General features: G+C 47.9%; 1 pseudogene; it reads right to left on the reverse strand.

Annotated features, from left to right (window-relative positions):
* Positions 1 to 3,819: 3,819 nt before the first annotated feature.
* Positions 3,820 to 7,259, reverse strand: LOC117096545 (annotated as a pseudogene).
* Positions 7,260 to 10,280: the final 3,021 nt, after the last annotated feature.

Here is a 10,280-nt window from a genome sequence, read left to right on the forward strand (position 1 = left end):
TTATGCTGTTAATCTTTTCAAAAAGCCAAGGAACCAACAATTGGGTTTTGTTCATTTTTGTATTCGTTTACTATTGCTGCTGTAACACAGAACTACCAACTTAACAGCTTCAGTCAACAGAAATTTATTATCTACGGTTTTGAAGGTTAGAAGTCTAACATGGGTCTCACTGGCTCAAATCGAGATGTTTGCAGGGCTGTGTCCCTTTCTGGAGGCTCTCATAGAGAATCCCTCTCCTTTTTTTTCAGTTTTTAGAGGCTGCCCACATTTCTTGGTTCATGTGCCCTTCCCTCCATCTTCACAGCCAGTAATGGTGAGCTGAATCCTCTTCACATCTCATCATTGCCCTCTTCTGCCTCTATTTCTTTTTCTTTTTTTTTTTTTTTGAGATGGAGTCTGACTCTGTCGCCCGGGCTGGAGTGCAGTGGCCGGATCTCAGCTCACTGCAAACTCCACCTTCCGGGTTTATGCCATTCTCCTGCCTTAGCCTCCTGGGTAGCTGGGACTACAGGCGCCCGCCACCTCGCCCGGCTAGTTTTTTGTATTTTTTAGTAGAGACGGGGTTTCACAGTGTTAGCCAGGATGGTCTCGATCTCCTGACCTCGTGATCCGCCCGTCTCGGCCTCCCAAAGTGCTGGGATTACAGGCTTGAGCCGCCGCGCCTGGCCTTCTGCCTCTATTTCTATTTTTTTATTTTTTTATTTTTATTTTTTTTGAGACGGAGTCTTGCTCTGTCGCCCGGGCTGGAGTGCAGTGGCTGGATCTCAGCTCACTGCAAGCTCCGCCTCCCAGGTTTACGCCATTCTCCTGCCTCAGCCTCCCGAGTAGCTGGGACTACAGGCGCCCGCCACCTCGCCCGGCTAACTTTTTGTATTTTTTTGGGGTTTCACCGTGTTAGCCAGGATGGTCTCGAACTCCTGACCTCGTGATCCGCCCGTCTCGGCCTCCCAGAGTGCTGGGATTACAGGCTTGAGCCACCGTGCCCGGCCTCTGCCTCTATTTCTACTCTTTTTTTTTTTTTTTTTGAGAAGGAGTCTTGCTTTGTTGCCCAGGCTGCAGTGCAGTGGTGTGATCTCGGCTCCGTGCAACCTCCATCTCCCGGGTTCAAGTGATTCTTCTGCCTCAGTCTCCCCCAGTAGCTGGGATTACAGGCATGCTAGATATATATAGCATTTTTACTAGAGATGAAGTTTCACCACATTGGCCAGGCTGGTCTAGAACTCCTGACCTCAAATGATCCACTTGCCTCAGCCTCCCAAAGTGCTGGGATCACAGGCATGAGCCACTGTGCCTGGCCTCTACTTCCACTTTTAAGAACCTTGTGATTACATTGGGCCCACCCAAGTAATTCAGGACAATCTCCCTATTTTAGCAGCCTTAATTTAACCTGCAATCTTAATACCTCTTTACCATGAATTATAACATGTTGACAGACTCTGGGGACATGGGCGTCTTCGAAGGGCCGTGGTTTTGTCATAATTTTCTCTATCTTTTTGTGTGTAATTTTATTCATTTTCTCTCTTTATCTTTATTTCCATCCTTCTGCTTATATGGGGTTTAATTTAATCTAACTTAAGTTCGAATTATTTATTTATTTATTTTTTTGAGACAGAATCTTGCTCTGTTGCCCAGATTGGAGTGCAGTGGTGTGATCTCAACTCACTGCAGCCTTAACCTCCTGGGCTCAAGCCATCCACCCACCTCGGCCTCCTAAGTACCTGGTACTACAGGCATGTGCCACCACACCTGCCTACTTTCTAAATTTTTGGTAGAGACAGGTTTTTGTTGTGTTCCCCAGGCTGGTCTTGAACTCCTGGGCTCAAGCAATCTGCCGCCTCAGCCTCTCAACGTGCTGGGATTATAAGTGTGAGCCACTGTGCCTGGCCTAATTTTTATTTTTATTTATTTATTTATTTATTTTTTTTTTTGAGACGGAGTCTCGCTCTGTCGCCCAGGCTGGAGTGCAGTGGCCGGATCTCAGCTCACTGCAAGCTCCGCCTCCCGGGTTTACGCCATTCTCCTGCCTCAGCCTCCCGAGTAGCTGGGACTACAGGCGCCCGCCATCTCGCCCGGCTAATTTTTTGTATATTTTAGTAGAGACGGGGTTTCACCGTGTTAGCCAGGATGGTCTCGATCTCCTGACCTCGTGATCCGCCCGTCTCGGCCTCCCAAAGTGCTGGGATTACAGGCTTGAGCCACCGCGCCCGGCCTATTTATTTATTTTTTTGAGACAAGGTCTCAATTCTGTCACCCAGGCTGGAATACAGTGGTGTGCTCATGGCTCATTGCAGCCTCTACCTCCTGGGCTCAAGTGATCCTCCCACCTCATCCTTCCAAAGAGCTGGGACTACAGGTACACCCCATCACGCCTGGCTAATGTTTTAATGTTTTTGTAGAAACAGGGTCCCACTATGTTGCCCAGGCTGGTCTTGAACTTCTGGGCTCAAGTGATCCTCCTGCCTCAATTTTATTTTTAGTTTAATTTAATTTAATTTAATTTTATTTTTTGAGACGGAGTATTGCTCTGCCACCCAGGCTGGAGTGCAGTGGTGCGATCTCGGCTTACCGCAAGCTCTGCCTCCCGGGTCCACGCCATTCTCCTGCCTCAGCCTCCTGAGTAGCTGGGACTACAGGCGCCTGCTACCACGTCTGGCCAATTTTTCATATTTTTAGTAGAGATGGGGTTCATCGTGTTAGCCAGGATGGTCTTGATCTCCTGACCTCGTAATCCGCCTGCCTCGGCCTCCCAAAGTGCTGGGATTATAGGTGTGAACTATCACGCCTGGTCTATTTTATTTTTATAGCTCCTTTTATATATTTTTTGAGACAGAGTCTTGCTCTGTCACCCAGGTTGGAGCGCAGTGGTGGGATCGCAGTTCGCTGCAAACTCTTCCTGCCAGGTTCAAGTGATTCTTGTGTCTCAGCCTCCCGAGTAGCTGGGATTACAGGCATCCACCACCAGGCTCGGCTAATTTTTGTATTTTTAGCAGAGGTGAGGTTTTGCCATGTTGGCCAGGCTGGTCTCTAACTCCTGGCCTTGGTCTCCCAAAGCACTGGGATTATAGGTGTGAGCCACTGGACCTGGCCTTTTATACCTTCTTTCAATTATTGAGCTTGTTCTTTTTTTTTTTTTTCTTTAGACGAAGTCTTGCTCTTGTTGTCCAGACTGGAGTGCAGTGGTGCAATCTCCACTCACTGCAACCTCAGCCTCCCAGGTTCAAGTGATTCTGCCTTAGTAGGAGTTGCTGGGGTTATAGGCGTCTGCCATCATGCCTGGCTAATTTTTTGTTTTCTGTTTTTTTTTGAGCTGGAGTTTCGCTCTTATTGCCCAGGCTGGAGTGCAGTGGCGCAATCTCAGCTCACTGCAACCTCCTCCTTCTGGTTTCAAGCGATTCTCCTGCCTCAGCCTCCTGAGTAGCTGGGATTACAGGCATGTACCACCATGCCTGACTAATTTTTGTGTTCTTAGTAGAGACAGGGTTTCATCATGTTGGCCAGGCTGGTCTCAAACTCCTAACTTTGTGATCTACCTGCCTTGGCCTCTCAAAGTGCTGGAATTACAGGTGTGAGCCACCGTGCCTCGCCATTTTTTTTTGTAATTTTAGTAGAGATGGGGTTTCACTATGTTGGCCAGCTGGTCTCGAACTTATGGCCTCAGGTGATCCACCTGCCTCGGCCTCCCAAAGTGCTGCGATTATAGGCGTGAGCCACTGCGCCCAGTCAATTACCACCTTTTAATTGGAGCATTCATTCCATTTACATTTAATGTAGTTACTGACATAGTTGGATTTAGGCCCACCACCTGTTATTTACTTTATTTTCATCTTCATCAACCCCTTAATCATGTCCCAATTCTTCCTCCTCACTGATTTCATCTTCACCTTCTTCACAGTCTACATCTTCATTTTCATCTTCATCCTTGTCTCCATCAAACTCTTCCTTTTCACTAACCTTATTCTCCTCATTTTCCTCATTTTCTCCTTCTTCATCCTCCTCTTCATCATCTACATCATCCCCCTCCGCATCTGAGTTGGGGGCTTCCTGGTCCTCTTGGTCATAGTGATCAAGGTAGATCAGCTGGGGCAGGAGCTTGAAGACGCTCTCCCAGTCGTCATTCAGGTTAGTAACCTCACGGTTTAGAGGTCCAGGCTCTTTAGACGTTCCAACTTTTTCAAAGGTTCTAAAGTTCTGATATCTTCCAGTGTATTTCCATCTAAGTTTAGATATGTGAGTTTCTAACATGTCCAGATCTCCAAAGACTCTATTGTCATGGCAGCCGGGGGAGATTTGAAAATGAAATCAAGCCTACAGTTATCAAATGGGGGAACTCTAAGTTCACAAATTCAGCTGTAAAGCCCTCAATTTTTCCATCACTTGATTGACACTTGTCCAAGACGAGTTCTAGAACAGTGGGTGGGGTCTGGTGCCTCAGCTCCAGGTGGAGCCTCCTCTTCACGTTCACATTTCCCTCTTCTCCACTCTTCAAACTTTCTGAAGATGGCAGAAAGGTATTCCCACTTGTGTATTAGGGTCATCAGCAGGAGTCCGATCGTGGCAGAGGCCAGCGGTGTAGTCCTGGGAAGTGTGTAGCTTGCAGGCAGACAAACGGAGCCCCCGGAATCAAGTAACTCACTGGAGCAGAGAGAAATTGTGGAGGGAAAAGGCAATGTGTATTTTCTTTCTTTCTTTCTTTCTTTCTTTCTTTCTTTCTTTCTTTCTTTCTTTCTTTCTTTCTCTCTTTCTCTCTTTCTCTCTTTCTCTCTTTCTTTCTTTCTTCCTTCCTTCCTTCCTTCTTTCTTTCTTTCTCTCTCTCTTTCTTTCTTCCTTTCTCTTTCTTCCCCTTCCTTCCTTCCTTCCTTCCTTCTTTTCTTTCTTTCTTTCTTCTTTCTTCTTTCGTTCTCCTTTCTTTCTTTCTTCTTCTTTCTTTCCTTTCTTTCTTCTTTCTCTCTCTCTCTCTCTCTCTCCTCTCTCCTCTCTCTCTCTCTCTTTCTTTCTTTCTTTCTGACAGAGTCTTGCACTGTTGCCCAGGTGGCTGGAGTGCAATGGCACGATCTTGGCTTACTGCAACTTCCGCCTCCCGGATTCAAGAGATTCTTCTGCCTCAGCCTCCAGAGTAGCTGGGATTACAGGTGCCCACCACCACGCCCAGATAATTTTTAATATTTTTTAGTAGAGATGGAGTTTCACTATGTTGGCCAGGCTGGTCTCAAACTCCTGACCTTGTGATCTGCCTGCCTCGGCCTCCCAAAGTGCTGAGATTACAGGTGTGAACCACTGCGCCCAGCTGGCAGTGTGTATTTTTAACTCATCACAGATTACTTGAATGAAGAGAAAATGTGAGAACCTTACAACATTATCCTGTAATTCCTTCATCCTTTGTGTTCTTGTTTTGATATATATTTTACCTGAAAATATATTATACCCCCCACAAGATATTGTTATTATTTTGCTTTATACAGTCAATTGTCTTTTAAAGAAATTGAAAAGAAGAAAATAGTATTTTATATTTATCCATATACTTATTTCCATTGCTCTTCATCCCTTTTTCTATATCCGAGTTTTCATCTTGCATAATTTTCCTTCAGCCCTCTAGAAGTTCTTGAAGTTCCTTCCTCTAGACGTTCCTTTTTAAAAAAATTTTTTTGAGACAGGCTTTCACTCTGTCACCCAGGCTGGAGTGCAGTGGTGTGATTTCTGCTCACTGTAACCTCCACCTCCTGGGTTCAAGCAATTCTCCTGCCGCAGCTTCCTGAGTAGCTGGAATTACAGGCATGTGCCACCATGCTCGGGTAATTTTTGTATTTTTAGTAGAGACAGGGTCTCACCGTGTTGGCCAGGCTGATCTCGAACTCCCGGCCTCAAGTGATCTGCCCACCTCAGCCTCCCAAACTGCTGGGACTACAGGCTTGAGCCACCGTGCCCAGCCCCTCTAGAAGTTCTTTTAATTTACATCTGGTAGTGAAGAAGTTAGCCTGCATTTAACTAGAAATGATTTCAGTTTACCTTTTTTAAAATTAATTAATTAATGTAATCATTTTTGAGACAGGGTCTTGGTTTTTCACCCAGGCTGGAGTGCAACAGTGCAATCACAGCTCACTGTAACCTCGAATTCCTGCCTTCAAATGGTCCTCCTGCCCCAGTTTCCCAGAGTGCTGAGATTACAGGTGTGAGTCACTGCGCCCAGCCTACCAGTATTTTTAAAGGGTCTTTTTGCTGGATCTAAAATTCCAGTCTGACAGTCCCCTGCTGTCCCCACCCCCTGCACTGCTTTAAAGACATTGTTCCATTGTCTTCTGGATTCTCTTGTTTCTGATGAGTAGCAAGCTGTCATTTTTGTTGCTATTCTCCTGTATGTTATATGCCGTTTCTGTCTGGCTGCCTTTAAGACTTTCTCCTTAGCTTTGGTTTTTAGCAGCTTAGCTAAAATATGTCTATGTTGGTTGCTTTGTATTTATTATTTGAATTTTTCTAAACTTCTTACATCCATGGGCTGATGTTTTTGCTAGATGCAAACTTGCATTGTGGATAATTGCATTTGAAACATTTTTAGTCATTATTTTCACTTTTTTTCATTTGTTTTCCTGTCATCTATCTATCTATCTATCTATCTATCTATCTTTTTTCTTTTTCTTTCTTTTTTTTTTTTTTTGAGATGGAGTCTTGTTCTGTCGCCCAGGCTGGAGTGCAATGGTACGATCTTGGCTCACTGCAACCTCCACCTCCTGGGTTCAAGTGATTCTCCTGCCTCTGCCTGCAGAGTAGCTGGGATTACAGGCATGTGCCAAGATGCCTGGCTAATTTTTGTATTTTTAGTAAAGATGGGGTTTTACCATGTTGGCCAGGCTTGTCTTGAACTCCTGACCTCAGGTGATCCACCCCTCTCGACCTCCCAAAGTGCTGGGATTATAGGCGTGAGCCACCATGCCTGGCCCTGTCTTCTATCTTTCTAAGACTAATATTTGTTGGATTTTTTTTTTTTTTTGAGACATTGTCTCACTCTTGTCACTCAGGTTGAAGTGCAGTGGCATGATCAGGGCTCACTGCTGTCTCTACCTCCCAGGCTCACGTGATCCTCCCTCCCACCTCAGCCTCCCAAGTAGCTGGGACTACAGGTGTGTGCCACCATGCCTGGCTCATTATTTTTCTTCACAGAGATGAGGTCTTTCTATATTGCCTAGGTTGGTGTTGAACTCCTGAGCTCAAGCAATCTGCCCGTCTTGGCCTCCCAAAGTGCTGGAACCACAGGCATGAGCCACCATGTCTCTCCCATATTAGTGTTCTAATTCAAACAACACTCTTCTTACTCAGCCCTCGATGGAGGCGGTGTTCTGGGGGCACCACTCCCCACAGGGTCCTTCCATCTCTGCCTCTGTCGTCTCCTGGCCTCCCTTCAGAGGCTCTCCAAAGCCCTTCTGGTCCAGCTCCTGTCCCTGAGCCACCGACACCTGTTCTCCTGGAGAAGGAAGAAGGCAGCCTGGCAGCTTTATCTGGGTGTTCAGTGCTGGGGCTGCCAGGGGCTTAGCATACTCACTGCATCCATCTGTCTCTGGCATGCACGCCGCCGCTTGCTCACACGCCCAGTTGTTTACCAAGAAAGTCCAAGCAGAGTAGCAGAAAGATTCCTGGGGGAGGAATCAGGGCATGAATGGGTGTCCAATTCTCATCTGTCTGTCTCTGTCCGTGCAGTCTAAAGCAAGTCATGCCACATCTCTGAGCCCAGGATTTCCCTCCCGATTCTGGGATGAGAGGAATGATGTTTCCTTCCTGAAAAGCTGGGAGGATTGGATGAGGGAGCAGAGACTGGGAAGGCCTGGCCTGAGATGTCCACTGAGCCAGACAGCCTTGGCCCTGGAGGCCATCTCCTCAGGCTGGAGGCTGGGGACCCCCATGAACCTCGGGTCAGCAGCATTAGTGAGAGGCTTGGGCTCAGATGGGAACAACCTCCTAGCCATCAGCAGAAAGCCAGTCAGGAGGATGTTAAGTTGGGGAGGTGCAGCCTGAGGTCTGGGGCCCAGGTCCCCACCTGTGTGAGCCAGGGGTAGGATTGGCCCCTCTGAGTAATTGGGGAATCTACGGCTGCAGCTGTCCTTCTGGAAAAGCAGACACAGTACTTCTGCTCTGTGTGTGTGACCTGCTGCAGCCACCGCCCTGCCCTCTGAGGTCCTCACCTTCCTTGACCCTCTCACAACTGGGACTGAGCCTGGTGAGGATGCGGCCCTTGTTTCCCATCCCTGGCATTGGAACCCTGACTGTCTCCTCCTTCCCTCCCTCCTTCCTTCATTCCTTCCTTCCCCACTTACCTACATCTAGCTGCAGACCTGTCTCTCCGAGCCTCAGGCTCCTTACTTGTAAAATAGACTAAGCTGGGCGTGGTGGCTCACACCTGTAATCCCAGCACTTTGGGAGGTCAAGGCGGGCGGATCAGTTGAGGTCAGGGGTTCGAGACCAGCCTGGCCAATGTGGTGAAACCCCGTCTCTACTAAAAATAGAAAAATTAGCCCGGTGTGGTGGTGCGTGTCTGTAATCCCAGCTACTCGGGATGCTGAGGTGGCAGAATCATGTGAGCCCAGGAGGCGGAGGTTGCAGTGAGCTGAGATCATGCCACTGCACTGTAGCCTGGGTGACAGAGCGAGACTCCATCTGGAAAAAAAAAAAAGAAAAAAGATAACTTGTAAAACAGACTAACGTTATCTACCCTGAACATTTGTCATAGGGATGAAATCAGACTCTGGCCACAGAGCCTTGGGGCAGGCGCTGGCACCTGGTGGGCACTTGGTGGGCAAAGGTGGAATGAACAGGTGAGCCCTGGCTCCCCAGCATCACAAATCCACACTGCTTCACATGTGCCAGTTCAGGGAGCTAGGCACAGGGGTCTCTGCCCGAGGTAGCCCCTTTTCAACAGGTTTTTAAAGACAACAGCACTTAAGACTATGATGAGGGACCGGGCGCCGTGGTTCCTGCCTGTAATCCCAGCACTTTGGGAAGCCAAGGCAGGAGGATGGCTTGAGGCCAGGAATTTAAGACCAGCCTGGGCAACATGGTGAAACCCCATCTCTACAAATAATATAATAATAAAAAAGCTGGGAGTGGTGATGCATGCCTGTCGCTCCACCTATTCGGGAGGCTGAGGTGGGATGACTGCTTGAAGCCCAGGAGTTTGAGGCTGGAGTGAGCTGTGATAACACCACTACACTCCAGCCCGGGTGACAGAGCCAAAACCCTGTATCTAAAAAAAAAAAAAAAAAAAAAAAATTGGTCAGGTTTAGTGGCTCATACCTGTAATCCCAGCATTTTGGGAGGCCAAGGCAGGCAGATCACTTGAGGTCAGGAGTTTGAGACCAGCCTGGTTAACACGGTGAAACCTTGTCTCTACTAAAAATACCCAAATTAGCCAGGCGTGGTGGTGGGTGCCTGTAATTGCAGCTACTCGGGAGGCTGAGGTGGGAAAATCGCTTGAACCTGGGAGGCAGGGGTTGAGATCATGCCACTGCACTATATCCTGGGTGACAGAGCGAGACTCCGTCTGGAAAAAAAAAGATAACGTGTAAAATAGACTAATGTTATCTACCCTAACGTTACCGCACCACTGCACCCCAGCCTGGGCGACAGAGTGAGACTGTCTCAAAAAAAAAATAAAAGTTGACTATGATGGGAATCTATCAGAGGAAATGATGTAGACTCCAGGGCTGGGAGTTCCAACTATGGTCAGACAGAAGACCTGGGGGAGGTGGCTGAAGGATGCTGCTTGCTTAAAATCAGTTTGCTCCCCATTTCCCTGCCCTGCCGGTACTGCTGAGCCCTGCTCTGCCGCCATCTCCCCCTTGTCCTCCCCCATCTGCTGGTCTGACCTCACTTTGGTAGAAACTGGTGACTAGCTCGGGAGGCCACTCTCAGGCTGGAGCTAACCCTGACTAACCGCTTCTAACTCACTTGGCCTTGAGAAAGCCCTGCCCTTCTCTGCACTGTCAGCTGAGAGGGTCGGGCCTAGACAGTCTAGCTTCTTCTTCTTTTTTTTTTTTTCGAGACTGAGTCTCACCCTATCACCCAGGCTGGAGTGCAATGGTGAGATCTTGGCTCACTGCAACCTCCGTCTGCTGGGTTCAAACAGTTCTCCTGCCTCAGCCTCCTGAGTAGCTGGGATTACAGGCAGGTGTCACCATGCTTGGCTAATTTTTTGTATTTTTAGTAGAGATGGGGTTTCACCATGCTGGCCAGGCCAGTCTTGAACTCCTGACCTCGTGATCCCCGCCTCAGCTTCTCAAAGTGCTGGGATTACAGGC

This window comes from Trachypithecus francoisi, unplaced genomic scaffold, assembly GCF_009764315.1.
Source record: "Trachypithecus francoisi isolate TF-2019V2 unplaced genomic scaffold, Tfra_2.0 Lachesis_group14, whole genome shotgun sequence".
NCBI classification, from domain to species: domain Eukaryota; kingdom Metazoa; phylum Chordata; class Mammalia; order Primates; family Cercopithecidae; genus Trachypithecus; species Trachypithecus francoisi.